The sequence below is a fragment of the Ovis canadensis genome, chromosome Y, assembly GCF_042477335.2.
Source record: "Ovis canadensis isolate MfBH-ARS-UI-01 breed Bighorn chromosome Y, ARS-UI_OviCan_v2, whole genome shotgun sequence".
NCBI classification, from domain to species: Eukaryota; Metazoa; Chordata; class Mammalia; order Artiodactyla; family Bovidae; genus Ovis; species Ovis canadensis.
This window is the reverse complement of record NC_091271.1, coordinates 14,857,640-14,874,326: the sequence shown is the minus strand read 5'-3', so window position 1 is coordinate 14,874,326 and position 16,687 is coordinate 14,857,640. Positions and strand designations below refer to the sequence as shown.

General features: G+C 42.4%; 1 pseudogene; it reads right to left on the bottom strand.

Annotated features, from left to right (window-relative positions):
- The window catches only part of LOC138431330 (melanoma antigen preferentially expressed in tumors-like), a 64,517-nt pseudogene extending 48,102 nt beyond the window's left edge, over positions 1–16,415 (bottom strand).
- Between the last annotated feature and the right edge of the window lie 272 nt (positions 16,416–16,687).

Sequence of the window (16,687 nt, the reverse complement as noted above, 5' to 3'; positions counted from 1 at the left end):
TATCATATATGAAATAGGTAGCCAGCCCAGGTTCAATGCATGATACTGGATGCTTGGGGCTGGTGCACTGGGATGACCCAGAGGGATGGTACGGGTTGGCAGAAGGGAAGGGGTTCAGGAAAGGGAACATGTGTACACCTGTGGCGGACATATGTTAATGTATGGCAAAATCATTACAATAATGTAAAGTAATAAACCTACAATTAAAACAATAAATTTATTAAAAAAAAAGAAATCTTCCAAAAAGCTCCATACCTACATTGAAACCAAGCACCACCAAGAGCCAACAAGTTCCAGAGGAAGACATACCATGCAAATTCTCCAGCAACACAGGAACAGAGCCCGGGTCTTCAATATACAGGTTGCCCAAACAGCAAACCCATAGACATCTCAAACCTCACTACTGGACACTTCATTGCCCTCCAGAGAGAAGAGATGCAGCTCCACCCACCGGAACACTGACACAAGCTTCCCTAACCAGGAAACCTGACAAGCCACTCGTCAAACCCCAGCCACAGGAGGAACCTCCACAATAAAGAGGAACCACAAACTGCCAGAAAGAGAAAGACCATCCCTAACACAGGAACCCCCCCCACCCCCCCCCCAAAAAAAAGCCAACTTTACTAGTGAGATTTTGCACGCTTCATGGTTTTGGTTACTATTTCTGCCAGCAGTCTGTATTTTAAGTTGATGCTGAAGTAAACACTTGCTTGAACATTACCCTTCAGTTGCTAGGAGACCAGTGACTTTGTCATGTCACAACTAACCTTCGATTGCTAGGAGACCAGTGATTTTGTGATGTCACAGTTGTTTGACTGGGAGGACCTCTCTGATTGTCCAGAGGTTTCTCTCTGTAGGCCAGCCAAACATCATTTGAAGTTGCATTGTGTAAAAGCAGACAAATGAGAACATTATGTGAAGAAAGATTTCCCTGAGATGGCACATATTTCTTCAGAAATTCAAGATGGACCTCCTAAAGGTGAATCCACTGGTTCAGAAACCTCCTTATTGGTATGATTATACAACTGGGGACTCGGTTTTGAGATCTATGATTGAAGAATATGCTTTTCAGGCTTTGTCTGAGGATCTGGTGATCAAAAGGCCACACTACACATATTCTGTCTCTGAAACAGATGATGTGAATGAGTTTCTTTCACTCACATTTCCACAAAAACTTTGGAATATAGTGGAAAGTGATCAGTTTGAATCTATTTGGTGGGATGAGACAGGCACATGTAGAGTGATCAGTGAAGAACTCTTCAGGAAAGAAGTCTTGGAAAGAAAGGAGCCTTTCAGAAAATTTGAAACCAAGAGCATGAAGAGTTTAATTCGACAGCTTAATCTTTATGGAGTTAATAAAAACCGACAAACTGTTCAAAGATCGGCTGCACTACCAGTCTTTCTGGAAGAAGAAAACAGCATCTCTCTTTTGAGAAAGGTATTCCAAAATTTTCACTTTTTGGCAATAGGTCAGATTCAATCATGTGACCTAGAAAGCATGTTCATATATGTGGCTAAAAGGGAGTTTAAACTTGAGATAACAAATTATTGAAAAAGTATCTTTTTGAAGTTGAGAACAGCTGCAGGTTAGAATATTGGATGTTCAACAAACCTTCCTAGTGACTTGAAACCAGATACAAGTTCTGAAGCCAATTACAGTGGTATTTACTGTATATATACAACATATTTTTAGTTGAGCATATACCTTCTAACATGTTACCTGTTAAAACTACCAACAGAGGTATTTTCTTTGAAGTTATTTCATTGCTTCCATTAAAGGAAACTTATAGTGATATGAAGGAATGAAATTAGTAAAGAAGGAAAAGTGAATATAATGGAGAAGAAAATATTGTAACAAAACCAAAACTTTATTCTCCCATATGACTACTAGGAGACTTCCAGCAGAACAGGGCATTTAAAAAACACTCTGTAAAGGGCCAAAGAAGAAATATGTTAGGCTTTGCGAATATGATCATTGGCGATTAAGTTTTCAGGCATAGAGGATAACCAAAGAAGCTGGCAAGTCCCTGTTCCACCTTTAAGGACTCCGAAAACTGAATTACACACAATTTTCACGTCAGAAAATAAAATTCTTTTCGGTTTTCCTCAGCCATTAAAAGTGTAAAGCTCTAAAATTAAAAAGAAGAAGAAGAAGAAAAAGTAAAGCTCATTCTCAGCTCACATAGACAGTGCAACAACACGGGCAGGCTGCCCTGCCTTGATTGAAATGTAATCTCAAGAGAAGGGGCGCCAAGATCCACTGTAAGGTCAAGTTCCGTAAGCAAAGAACTGGCTTAAGGGAGGTCACCCCTGAGGGCTGTGAGTGCCGGACACCATCACTGGACTCCCCTGGTAGACTCGGAGGCCGTTCTCAGCCCTATGCCCTGGCGACTGTGCCATCTGTTTTTTCTTTCTTTGCCGTTTGGTGAGCTGAGCAACCTTGACCCAAGATCCTTGAGATTCAGATTCAGCCTGACCACGCCTACAGTGGGTACTTTTACAGGGTCAGGGGGTGGGGGGAGGGCTCATCGCACGCGCATGCGCCCAACTCGGCCTCGCGGCCAATCAGATTGCAGGCACCGATACCTGGCAGCCAATAATCAGAGGCAGCCCGCAGGCCTGTAGGGGGAGCTGAGGCGGCTCCCCAGACCTGAGGGGGCCTCATCTCCTCAGGCTCGACTCCTCAGGGTTAATCTTGGAACTGCCTAGGGCAGGTGAGCTGCCAGCAGTTCTGTCTCCTCCCTCAATGGGGACCAGTAAGGACTAGAGCGTGGTTCAGCCAAAGTAGTGTCTGAGGGCTAAAGTGAGGGTTTCTCAGGTCCCCACTCGCAGGAGGCCTTGCTCGGTGGGGCGGCCTGTGAGGGCGGTGAGAGCTTGTGGCAGGATCCACAGGCTTCAGGCTCCTTTCGCCTTCTCCCCTCTGTAGTCTGGGCGGGCTCTGCTCTCCAGCAGCTTTCCTGCCCAGGGGCGGGACAAGCCAGCTCGCTGAAAGGGCCTCTTAGGCCCCTGGCCCCTGGCACCACCCCCAGCTCTCCTGTGGAACCTAATGTATTTAAACACAGATGCACAAATCTTCACGGCCCAACCCGGTTCTGCAGCCAGGCACAGTCAGGCAGAAGCAGCGAAAAAACAAAAACAAAAAAAACCAAAAAACATCTATCTAGCAGCCTCTTCACTGCCCTGGTGCTTTAGTCGTTTTCCTGTTTCTTCTGCCTCTCCTCGGACTCCAGGGCTGCCCCATCCCTGGGGGCCCCGAGATTCAGGCCTTTGGTTAGGGAAGTTGGCAGATGAGGTATTTGTTTGTTTGTTACTGAGAGAAGGGAGGTGGGAGGAAGAAGCTCAGGGCAAAGGAGTTCAATCACTTGGTCTGGTTGAGTGTGAGACGCCTGGTCAGCATCTGGAGTGTAGGACCAGGTAGGGCCTGGGGGGATAGAATGTTCCCAGAACAGGGGACTCACCCTGGCCGTTTCCTCTGCTTGTCCCCAGGATGTGACCGTGTGCTGCCTGGGAGGTCTCAAGTGCTCAGGATTTCAGTGGGCCCCTGAGGTAAGGTGACAGACATCTTTACAACAAGGAACAAAGTTGTGGCTTTCTTACTTTGCGTTTTTCTCCTTTCATTCTTCGGCTGACACGTTGCTGTTGAGAGAGAGTATTCCTGATTGGGGATTACCTGACCCTGATTGCGGGTGCTGACTTCAGGGCCATCAGGGTTTCAGGTTTGCATCCTTCTGAGTGGCAAGCATAAAAACAGGCAGGGTGACTTGCTTTCCCCTGCCTTCTTGAAAGAAAAAAAGTAAGAACACCATGGGTCTTAAGCTGTGTAGAGCTGACTCCTACCACTTGGTGAGGCTAAAATGGGGCAATGCACATATCCTAAGGTTTTAGCTAGAAAAGCAAAGCAATGCAGGTGTGGGGGTTCCCTGGTGGCCTGGTGATTAGGATTCTGGGCTTTCACTGCAGTGGTCTGGATTCAATCTCTGGTCAGGGAACTGGGACCCCCACAAGCCAAACAGCATGGCCAAATGAATGAATGAATCCAGTGGTTCATTCAGAGAAAATATCCTGTGATTTAACATGTTCACGTGAGATTGCTTGCTCATTTCTATACCCTTAAGGGCTTTTCTTCATTAAGTAAGTGAGCTCCACTGGATGGGGGTGAGGCACCATCTGAGTTCATTTCATGCGAGTAAACAATATCCTAGGAAGCTCTATGCCCAGCAACTTGTGCCTACAGCTGTGTTGTATACTTATCTTGCTGGTACACCTTTGACTTCACAGCATGTTTTGTTTTGGTCACAACATGTGGCTTCATAGGATATTAGTTCCCCAGCCAGGGACCGAACACAGGATCCTGGCAGTGAGAGGGCTGAGTCCTAACCAAACCACTGGACTGCTAGGCAACTCCTGTGTTTCGGTGCTTTGGATTGGGTGTGTGTGTGTGTGTGTGTGTTTATTTTTGCTATATTTATAGGAGAACTGTTCTGTGTGTAAGTATGATGTGAATGGTATTAGAACTTGAAATGTTTGTGTTGTACATATGATCTCAAAATGGAATAGTTTGAAAGAACTTACCACTTGTTATCTCTTGGCCTAGGATCTCTCCTGAGGTAGTAGTCAAGCTTTTGTCTGGCTTGGCAACCTCTGAAGACTTAGCTTGTTGAATCTAAGCTCTCTCACTTGTCTGTACTCACGAAGCCTCAGTTCCTCCTTCTGTGGGCCTCTCCAAGGGGCTTCTCTTGTGGAGGCTGCTGTCTTTTCTCAGAATGAGTGATTCAGGAAAGCGCTTGCACCCATGACAAAGTGCAGAGTTTTTTTTTCAGATGTTACACATCTTCACTTGTGTATTTGCTTAGTCTCACAGGTCTACCCTCTGATAGATTGAGAGAGAACTACACAGGGATGGGACTATTAGGAGATTGAATTAACTTGAAAGCTGGTTACCATACCCATTAATCCACTATGCCAGCCTTTTTGTTTATATGATCTCAGCTCTGTCAATGTGAGGAAATTATTTGGCTTGTGTACCCTTCTTGTGTGCTGCTACTGCTACTAAGCCACTTCAGTCGTGTCCGACTCTGCAGTCTCATGGACAGCCACCCACAAGGCTCTCCCTTATCTGGGATTCTCCAGGCAAGAACGCTGGAGTGGGTTGCCATTTCCTTCTCCAGTGCATGAGAGTGAAGTCGCTCAGTCATGTCCGACCCTTTGAAACCCCATGGACTGCGGCCTACCAGGCTCCTCCATCTGTGGGATATTCCAGGCAAGAGTACTGGTGTGGGTTTCCATTGCCTTCTCCAGCTTGTGTGCTGTCTGGCTTGATGTACTCAATTTTGATCTACTCAGTTCTAGACCTACTCATTTCTTGATGTTCTAGCAAGTCTCCTCTTTGTCCTGGGTTAAGGTTTCTGTTTCTCTGGATGGTTCCCACCAGCAAACAGACTGACTATAATGTGACCTGTTGTTAAAAATCCATCTTTTGGTGACACCTCCTGCTTCTGCTGCTTTTATTTCATATTTGCTTGTTACAGACCTCTGCAGAGTTGTTCCTAGACTTTGTTATCTCGAGTTCTCTCATTTTCCCATAAAGCCACTCTTGTCAAGGCCACAGGTGAATTCAATGTTTAACTCAGTGGTGAATTTTTAATTGTTATTTTATTTAATTTATTGGCAGCCTTTATCAGAGTAGTTCATTTCCTCCTCCCTGAAGAAAATGTTTCACTTGGATTATAGAGCGCTTCTCTTTCCTGCTTGTCTTCCACCTACAGTTCTCCCACATACAATGTGTGACCTTTGTGTCTGGCTTTATTCAGATGTCGTATTTTCTTTCTAAATATTGATTTATTTAGCTATGTGGCATGTGGGAACTTAGTTCCCTACCCAGGGATGGCACCTGTGGAGAGTCTTAAACCCTGGATCTCCTGAAAAGTCCCCTCGTTTGTGTACTTTCAAGATTCATCTTTTTCATGCTTGTATAGCAGTGAATGTTTTTGTTTTATTTTTATGGCTGAATATGGTATATGAATATGATAAGTGGCTTCCGTGCAGTCCATTTTGAGCATATACCACAGTTTGTTTATCCATTCGTCAGTGAATGGATAATACGTGGATGGTGTACTCCTTGTGGCTATTGTGAGTAATGTTGCTGTGAACACTGATTTTGCATGGACTGAACATTTTCAGCGTTGGTGCATATATACAAAAGAGGGAAATTCCTGGATCATATGGCTACTCTACATTTAATTTTTGAGGTACTGACCAACCACTTTTGCAAGAGTGGTTGTGCCATTTTACAGCAATTACCTCAACAATATCATGAAGATTCCTTTTCTCCACATCCTCTGCAGCACTTGTTATTATTCGTCCTTTTGATTGGGTGTGAAGTAGTATGGGTGTGAAATAGTATCTCAGTGAGACTGATTGACATTTTGCTCGGGGCTTCCCTGGTGGCTCAGAAGAGAAAGTGTCTGCCTGCAAGGTAGGAGACCTGGGATCAATTCCTGGGTGGGGTAGATCGCCTTGAGAAGGAAATGGTAATCCACTCCAGCACTCTTGCCTGGAAAATCCCATGAATGGAGGAGCCTGGTAGGCTCCAGTCCATGGGGTTGCAAAGAGTCGGAAATGTCTATTCAAATTCTTTTCCTGGTTGTTAAATGCTTTTCTGTTTTTAATTGTTGTAGAAAACATCTAAGTTAAATTTTTACCATTTTAAACATTTTTGCATGCTAAGTATTTTGCACACTTTCATCAGCCTTTTGGAGAAATAAATGGCAACCCACTGCAAATCTGATGGAGAAGGGAACGTGGTGAGCTTTAGTCCCTGGGGATGCAAAGTTGGGCACAACTGAGTGACTAAGACATACACACACACATATTCACAGTGTTGATTTGTTGTTGTTGTCATTGTTTTAGCTGTGTTGTGCAGCTTGAATGACAGTTCCCTGGTTGAGGATCATACCCAGGCCCCTGATAGGACACTGTGGAGTCCTAACCTCTGAACTACCAGGGAATTCCTTATTACATTGTTATGAAGCAGATCTCTACACCTTTACAGCTTGCAAAATCGAAACTCTGTACCCATCACCTGTCCCATTAAACAGCAAGTCCTCTTTTCTTGCCCGTTGACCTAGACCATGGACTTCATCGTTCCTTTTTGTTTCCTTTCTATTGCTTGACTGTGTTAGCTATTTCATGCAAGTAGAAACTTACAGTATTTGTCTTTTTGTACGACTGGCTTATTGCATTTGGCTTGATGTCTGAAATGATCATGCATGTTGTAGCATGTGACAGAATTTTCTCTATATGGCTAAATAATATTTCATTGTGTGTATATATCACATTTGATGGACATTTCGATGCTTCCACCTCTTAGTTGTTGTGCTTCGTGCTGCTGTGAGCACGGCTCTGCAGATATCCCAAGACCCCATGTTAACTTCTTTTGAATTCATATACTGAAGTGGAATTGCTGAATCATGTGTCAGCTCTAGTTTTTTAATTTTTTGAGGAGTCTTTAAACTGATTTCTGTAGCAATTGCACCATTTAAAATCTATCCATAACACACAAGGATCCAGTTTCTGTACGTGCTTGCCAAGAATTGTCCTTTCCTTTCCTTCTTACGTAAACACACACATATGCACACACAATTTCCTTCATATTCTTTTCCATTATTGTTTATCTCAAATTATGAATATAGTTCCTTTTGCTATACAGTACGCTCTTGTTTGTCTATTGTATATATTATAGTTTACATATGCTAATCACCAGCTCCCAATCTGTGCCTGCCCCACCTTTCCCCTCTTGGGAATCACATAGACTGCTCTCTATGTCTGTGAGTCTGTTTCTCTTTCATAGATCAGTTTACTTGTGGCAATTTTAGAGTCCATGTAAGTGAAACCATACGATATTTGTCTTTCTCTCTCTTTTTTTTTAATTTTTATTTTTACTTTATTTTATTTAACAACACTGTGTTGGTTTTGCCATACATTGACATGAATCCGCCACAGATGTACATGAGTTCCCAATCCTCACCCCTCTCCCACCGCCCACCCCATATCATCTCTCTGGATCATCCCAGTGCACCAGCCGCAAGCATCCTGTATCCTGCATCGAACATAGACTGGCGACTATCTTACATGATAGTGTACATATTTCAGTGCCATTCTCCCATATTATCCCACCCTCTCCCACTCCCTCAGAGTCCAAAAATCTGTTCTATACATCTGTGTCTCTTCTGCTGTCTCTCATACAGGGTTATCATTACCATCTTTCTAAATTCCATATATATGTGTTAGTATACTGTATTGGTGTTTTTTTTCTGGCTCACTTCACTGTGTATATTCCGCTCCAGTTTCATCCATCTCATTAGAATTGATTCCTATAAAGTCTGCAAGCAATAAATGCTGGAGAGGGTGTGGAGAAAAGGGAACCCTCTTACACTGTTGGTGGGAATGCAATCTAGTACAGCCACTATGGAGAACAGAGTGGCGATTCCTTAAAAAATGGCAAATAGAACTGCCCTATGACCCAGCAATCCCACTGCTGGGCATACACACTGAGGAAACCAGAATTGAAAGAGACACATGTACCCCGGTGTTGATCGCAGCACTGTTTATAATAGCCAGGACATGGAACAACCTAGATGTCCATCAACAGATAAGTGGATCAGAAAGCTGTGGTACATATACACAGTGGAGTATTACTCAGCCATTCAAAAGAATATATTGTCTTTCTCTTTCTGACTTCCTAAGTATTCTTTTGAATGCTAGTGTAGAGTCAAGTATTTACTTAACAACATTTGTTGCTACAGTGTAAACTGTGGTTGACTTTTAAAATATTTGTCTTCTTTTCTTCAAGCTTTATATTAATTCTAATACTTGTGTTTTCTTCAAGATTTTCTATACTAAATTATGTTATCTCCAATATACTTTGACTTTTTCCTTTCCATTATGAAGGCTGTTTTTTGTTTTTGTTTTTTCGTGTTTTTTTTTTTTTTTTTGAAACTATAGCAACAATTCTCTTATGTTACCTGATTGCCCTGGTTATAGAACTGCCAGTATAATGTTGAGCCAAAGTATAATAGACTTCCTTGTGTTGTTCCCAGTCTTAGAGGGAAAGCTTTCAGTTTTTCATTCTTAATTATAATGTTAGCTGTGGGTCTTTTTACAGGTGCCCTTCGATTGAGAAAGTTCTCTTCTGTTTTTAATTATTAAGTGTTCTTTTAACCCCGGTTATGAAAAGGTGCTAGATTCAGGGAAATGCTTTATCTTCAGGCAGATGTGTTATTTGTTTTATTGTTTTAAAATGGCATAATGTTGATTGACTTTCCTATAAGGAACCAACTTTGCATACCTCCCTAAATCGCATGTGATCATGGTGTACAGTCTTTTTTATATGCTGTTGGATTTTGTGTACCAGTATTTTGTTGAGGACTCTTTCACCTGTATTCATAAGGGATATCAGGGATGTGTTTGTGTGTGTGTGTGTGTGTGTGTGTGTGTGTGTGATGTCTCTATCTGATATTTTTATGAGAGAAAGACTTTCATCACTTTGCCTGCTATGTGGGGAAGAGACGTGTGGCATAAAGATGAAGCATTGTTGGATTGAAGTTTAGCCAGGATTAGAGGGAGAAATTTAGGATATATCAGTGTGGAATTGGGGTGAGATTATCAGAGAGCTCATTCGCAGTTTCCTAGGCCTGAGTTAAGTGTTTGACATTGAATTATGCTGTTTGTTAACTAGGTATAGATAGATTATACTTTGAATTTGCTATTTTCTTTGTTAACATTTATGAAATTAGAATTTGTGGATCGGTTGTAATGTGCATTTAATATACATTTTCTTACATTTTTACTACAAAACAAGATGCAATTGAATAGCTGATGCCTTTATAAAACGTTGTTAACCTTAAGTCTAAGAAATAAGCATGTTTGTCTTTAAGATACAGAAACACATTTAAAAGTTATAAATTTGCCCAAGAAGACGCAACTGGTGTGTGGTTAAGTTAGAATTCCAACTTAATGTCCTTTGACACCAAAGTCCATGCTTCGAAACGCTGTAAAACAATGCTTTTGTAAAAACATTCTCCTTTACATGTGATTTCACCTAATGATCAGTGTGGCGGTTTTTTTTTTTTCCTCTTTATTTTTTTAAATAGAAGAGGTTAAAGTGAACATGCGACAAAGCTATGATTCTAGAGCCATGTAGACGTGTAGTCGCAGTTTTTTCAGCTGTCATTGAGTCTGGTTGACACTCAGTGTCTTTGTCTGTAAGATAAGGGTGTGTATAAGTACTCTAGAGATTTGGAGATAATCAAAAAGCCCATTTTTCTGTACTTAATTAATCTGTAGTATGTTTATACTTAGGTGGCAGTTTGTATAAAGGAAGCACTGGGACTTGTGGCCGCACCCTCTAAGAATAAAAAAGTATTAAAAATATGGAACTCCCATGTATGTTACGTGAAGAAGAACAAGAGCCAGAAGTACGGAAAAGGGAGGGAGAGACCAAACAAGTAGATGATGATGATGATGATGATGAAGTGATCTTGGTTGGAGTGGAACGTGTAAATGAAGATGCTGACGTGATCTTTGTTGGGATGAGCTCAGCTTCAAAACCAGTCGTTTCAAACATACTGAACAGAGATACCCCAGGTTCTTATTTTAGGAGAGAAAGGTATGGTCACTTCAGGAAAGGTAACACTCACAGATTACAGCCTGTTAGTCATGTGACTCCTACATCAGAGGCAAAGACTGTCTTGCCAGTGTCTGACTCTGACTCAAGATTAACAGGTAGTCCTATTATTATTGAACCTCCGTCTCAAGCTGATTATAAAAATATTTCACCACAAATAGTGCCTCATTGCTTTTCCAAGGAGTTATGTTCTTCTTTGATGACCTTCACAAGCTCATTGCAGCATCCAGTAGAAACAGCAGTTTCTGCAGGAGATATGAATAAAAGTCCTCATGTATCAAAGCGAGTTTCCCCTTGTGAAACAAATCGCAGAAATCCCAGAAGGCCTAAACTCAGTGATGGCATTGTAGGGGAACATTCTTTAGGTTTTTCCCCATCAGGTTTTTTTCATACAGAGACCACTCAGCAAAGCACACCAGACCGTGTCCATACCTCACTAAGCCATGTTCAGAATGGAGAACCTTGTCCAACACCTTTTCCAAACGACAGTGTTCATTGCAAGCCTGTAAGACCTTTAGGGGAAAGTGGACGGACAAAAACTGATTTTCCAAGTTTGGCAAGTCCAAACAAAATTGGTGATCCCACAGAAGGAAATCTGATTGTGTTACTTCGTGACTTCTACTATGGCGAGCATAGAGGAGTTGGGCAGCCAGAACCGAAGACCCACACGGCGTTTAAATGCCTCAGCTGCTTGAAAGTTCTAAAAAAATGTCAAGTTTATGAATCACATGAAGCACCATTTGGAACTTGAGAGGCAGAGAGGTGACAGCTGGAAAACCCACACCACCTGCCAGCACTGCCTCCGCCAGTTTCCTACTCCCTTCCAGCTGCAGTGTCACACTGAAAGTGTCCACACGCCCCAGGAGCCCTGCACAGTCTGTCACATCTGTGAGTTGTCCTTTGAGACAGATCAGGTTCTCTTAGAGCACATGAAAGACAATCATAAGCCTGGTGAAATGCCCTATGTATGCCAGGTTTGCAGTTACAGATCATCATTTTTTGCAGATGTGGATGCACATTTCAGAGCATACCATGGTAACACTAAGAATTTACTTTGCCCGTTTTGTCTCAAAATTTTTAAAACTGCAACAGCATACAGACGTCATCATCGAGGGCACTGGGAAAAGAGTTTTCACCAGTGTTCCATATGTCGGCTACAGTTTTTAACTTCCAGAGAGGAAAGGGAGCACAAGACCCAGTGTCATCTAATGTTTAAGAAGCCTAAGCAGCTAGAAGGATTGTCTCCTGAAACAAAAATTGTTATTCAGGTATCACTGGAACCCCTTCAGCCAGGATTGGTGGAAGTAGCATCCATTACTGTGAACACATCTGATTTTGAATCATCACCCCCCAATTCTAAAAGGAGGAGATCACAAAAAGAAAAAAAAATAGTTAATTCTGCCTTCAGTAAGTCTGAAGCAAGTATTTCAGTCAAAGTTAAAAACCCCATTAAAAACAAAAAGATCACCTTATTGCATTATTCAATAATATCAAATATAGGGAAACCGATGGGTAATTTATGTGATTTTGTTTTAAATAGAGGAAGTACAGTTTTGTTTGATCTGCATATTGAGATGTTATTTAAAAATCTATGATCTGTTTTTCGTGTAATTGTCTTAACATGTAAAAAGGATGTGTGCATGTGTGTGTGAGAGAGAATGAGAGAAGTGGAGAAAGGAAAAGTAAGAACCTATTTTGGTATTTGATGTTACTTGTAAGTTCGAAAGCTCTACTATACATGTAATCTGTAGAGTATTTTAGCAACGTAATTTTGAACTGTTTTCATGCCTTGAAGATCTCAGTATCAGCTATATAGCCAGATTTGAATGTCACTCTCTGAAGTGCCTCTTGGGCTGATCTAAGATAACCTGGCTCTGAAAGCGTGCAGTGGAGGTTGATGGAGAAGCTCCGATGTGGGTTTGCACCAGACACGGGATTTAATCAGTGAAGAGCTGTGGCTTCTTGTCCCAGCTGAGGAAGAGGCATACGTTCATTGCAGGCACAGAGCCAAGGGAGAAGGAACACTGTCTCAGAGTGCTTTTACCTAGCCCAGGGACATCTCAAGGAAGCCAGCCGTTAAAATGCCTGTGTTTGGTGAGAGACCCTGGCAAGCATGAAGCAGGCCCTGTGTAGCACTGACTGCAGTTGGAGAAGCAGAGATAGTTAATAGAATGAGACCTGGTGCCTGTGGACCTCCTGTTGAGTGATCAAAAGGGGAATTTGATTCATTCTGTCCCCTTTCCCTTTTGGCTGGCCTGTAGTCACAGTGAGGTCAGCATATCTGTGTCAGACACAGTAGCAAAGCAAGTTAAAATTCCCAAAGGAAAAAGAGCCTTGACGTCCACTTTGATTTGCGCTGGACCTATAGTTGTAACTGAAAAGGATCCAACACAGGAAATCCGTTCAGCTTTTGAATTGGGCTAAATTGAGTTCTCTTACCCTTAAGCTACAGTGGAGTTGTCCAAGAATCGTAAATATAGTGGATAAAAATAGTCCAGGGTGATTAAAGTCTTTTTGGAACTCTTGCTTCCATTTTCCAGTTACATGTGTCTTACCCGAGTTGACCATGTGAAGATTTCTGTTCTGTATCTTATCTTGCCTTGGACACAAATGTAGTACAGTTAACAGCTAATTCTTTGCATGTGTAATTTCCCATTGTATCAAAGTAATTGAGTTTCCGTCTTTCTTGACACAGTCTGATGTGCAAGAATTGTCTCATGTATTTCAGTAATTATCAGGTCATAGAGTTATCCTTCCTCTAATCTATCCAACCATCTAATCTGTGATTATACTTGTGGAAACCTTCTTTCTTGCGGTCTCCAAGGGCTCTTTCACAGACCTGTGGAGTACCCTCTAAGTATTGGTTCCTGAACATCAGCACACTTGGCTGCCTCTGTAGGTTCTTGGAGTTGAGTCTCCTCCTGGAGTTGAATGTCACCCCTTCTCCACTTCTGGCACAGATACCTATCAATCTCTGTGCACCATTCCAGGAAGCTGGGATCCTGTCTGTAGACGTATGCCAGGAGCAATCTCTCCGTTTCCTCTTCCTTTCTCCTCCTCTTTGTCTCTCCCCACTCTCCCCAGTCCTCAATTTCTTTAAGTCCTCTAAGCTTTCACAAAATGCTGGAAAGAGATCATCACCAAGTGGTTAGCATTCTTCTCAGAACTGAAGAGGAAGGACTACAGATGATGAAGCTGTAGTGAATCTGTTGTCTCCATTTTAGGTAATTTCGTGAGTGTAAATTCAAATTCAAATAAATTGTGTTTATTTACTCAGAGCATGATTGATTTATTTGCACTTTGAATTCTTTACTAGGCCTTTCTGGTTAGTTTATTTGGGCCAAAGCGCTTTGCTAAGTGTCAGCTGAAACCACTTTTAGTTGTATAAAGAGTGTGTGTGTGTTCTGGTCTCAGGTGAAAACTCTCTGTATAAATAAATATGCACACTATTGCGTTCATATATCCTTTTTCGATTTCTGTAGTAAAAAATACGAAATGTTTTAATTACGTGCTTTTATTGTGGCTATTATCTACACTGTTGCTGTTAGTTGCTGTGAAGTATGCTCCTAAGGAGTACAAGTTGTATTTATTGCCAAATTAAAAGGTTCCCGCAATATGGTCCCTGACTGCTCCTCTCTTCCATTCTCTGTGTTCTACTCTACTATTTTCCCCACTAATGTACTCTTTTTGACAACACTGGCCTTGGTTTTCCTCCATCAAATTCCATTTCTTCCCGATCCCAAGACTGCAAGTGCTGTTCTTCTGGAAGTGCTCTTCCCGCAGGCCTGCAAGGCTTGCTACCTCCCTTGTTTGAGCTTCACCAATGCTGTTCAAATAACACAATCAAATCTCCAACCCCCTCTCTTTCCTCCTCCTCCTTAAAGGCACTTGAAGTCTCTATCCTCTTCTTCCCTCTCCAGCCTAAATTTTCACAAAAAAAGAAAAGGAAAAAAGGAAAAAAGAAGAGATAATAACATCAGGGCTTTGCTTCTTAGAATTAACTTGAGTCAGTTTCTGTGCCTGCAAATCAAAGATGGTTAATAGTGGGTTGAGTTCTTTCAGGAGCTTCCTCTGTTTTTCTTTTGATACCTCTATATTTTATTCACACAATGACACTTTGTTTTCTTTACAAATATATTGAAGATGTGTCAAGATTACTATTTTGTTACTGCCCTTTGTGAATTCCCTTGTCTGCCTTGCTTGTTCTTTCAGGTAAAATTTATTATTTTATTAATGTCATCTTAAAAGACTGGAAACTTCCCAAATCAGCAAGTTTTGTCCCCTGTTTTAATAATCTTTATGTTAAACATTAAAAAAAAAAAATCCCTTCATGTTTTACTAAAGGCAGCAAGAAGAAACCAGGAAGCACTTTTGGCTGTTTGGATGGAAATCCTCTTAGATAACTCAATTAAGTACAGTTTGTCCTCCCAGCTCATTAGGTGCACTTTCTACTTTTCATAAAACTGCAGGTGTAGTGGACGTTGGTCTTCACACTCCCCAGGCTCTTTCCTCCTGCCTCTCCTTTCTGCCAAGCATCCTAGGTGCACAACAGTGATTCCGCTTAGAACATGTTTGCTCAGTGAGCAAACGGGGAGCGATTCCCTGGCTTCAGTGCTTCTGCTGGCCAGAGACTCTGTACCGTTCCCTAAGAACTTCATGGTTTCGCTGTCCAACTTCTATCACCTGGCTAGGTCAGTTGCAGTAGCTCATACTCACAAGCGAACTGGCAGGGATTTCTACACGCACATGTGCAGAAACCTACATGTGTACACAGTAACATCGCTGAGGGGAAACCTGTCCATATGCAGAAGTAAAGCTTTCTTTTCCAGGAACTTGAATTTTGGTAGGCACTCAAATTTCTGCATGCACATGTGCACAAACATGCACGTGTGCTAAGTAACATCCCTGAGAGGAAACTTGTCCATATTCAGAAGTTCAACCTTTCTTTTCCAGGAACATTAATTTTTGTAAGCACTCAAATTTCTCTGTGCACATGTGCACAAATATATGCGTGTACACAGTAAGATCGCTGAGAGGAAACTTGTCCATATTCCGAAGTATAAGTTTTCTTTTCCAGGAACGTGAATTTTGGTAAGCATCCACATTTCTGTCCTTGTTTTTTCACTTGCTCATCGATTATGTCATGTTACACTTCTAACTCTGCCTTATCCTCAAAGGTTCCAAAACCTTGGCATTTGCTATTGATAGGGACAGGCCTGCAGAGCAGCAGGCAGCGTTGGAAGTTCTTGCCATGAACAGCTGTATAACATGTGCCTGCCTTCTGCATTCTCCCATCACCTTGGACAGCTTCACAGTACCAGTCACGTTGGCCTGATCCATTGCCTGTGCATTCCTTCAGGGGACCAGAAAACAAGGACCTCCAAGCTCAGCTGACTTGAAGAACTGCTTTCTCGGTGTGCACCTGTCTAGGTCATTCCGTGTCAATGTTCTGCCCCTCTTGCTAGCCTACCACCCATTACAGCCCCCAGCATTCTGAATGAGGCCCCCTGTTCTTCCTATCTGTGGAGCGTTCTGTGTGCACCATCTACCTGTGCCCCGATGTGCTCTCTCCATGTGGCAGGAAAAGGCCAGAAACGCCTGAGCCTCCAAAAGCCCCCAGAGACTGTGACTGGCCTGGTTCTGATCCAAGGTTGTGAAGAAGGTACACATGGATACAGTGTCTCTTCCGATACCAAGAATGGAACCGGAAGCCATCAAAGAAAGGTGGCATCCCTACACGTCTTCCTTTCTGTTTAATACTACCCATGCACATGGGAGTCCCCCAACAGATGATGCCCTGGGGAACCTGCAGGTTCTGGGCCCAGAGCTAATGCCTCCATTGGACAGAAAGCAGCGTTACTATCTCAAATGGACCAAGAGGGCTTGAACCACCCATGCCTCAGTGATTTCCTAAATGCCAAGGCTCTCTTTCAGTTGCTCTCATTAGGCCCAGGTAGGACTCCCTACAGTCACGCATCCCTGCTTCCCTACACAGCACCCGTG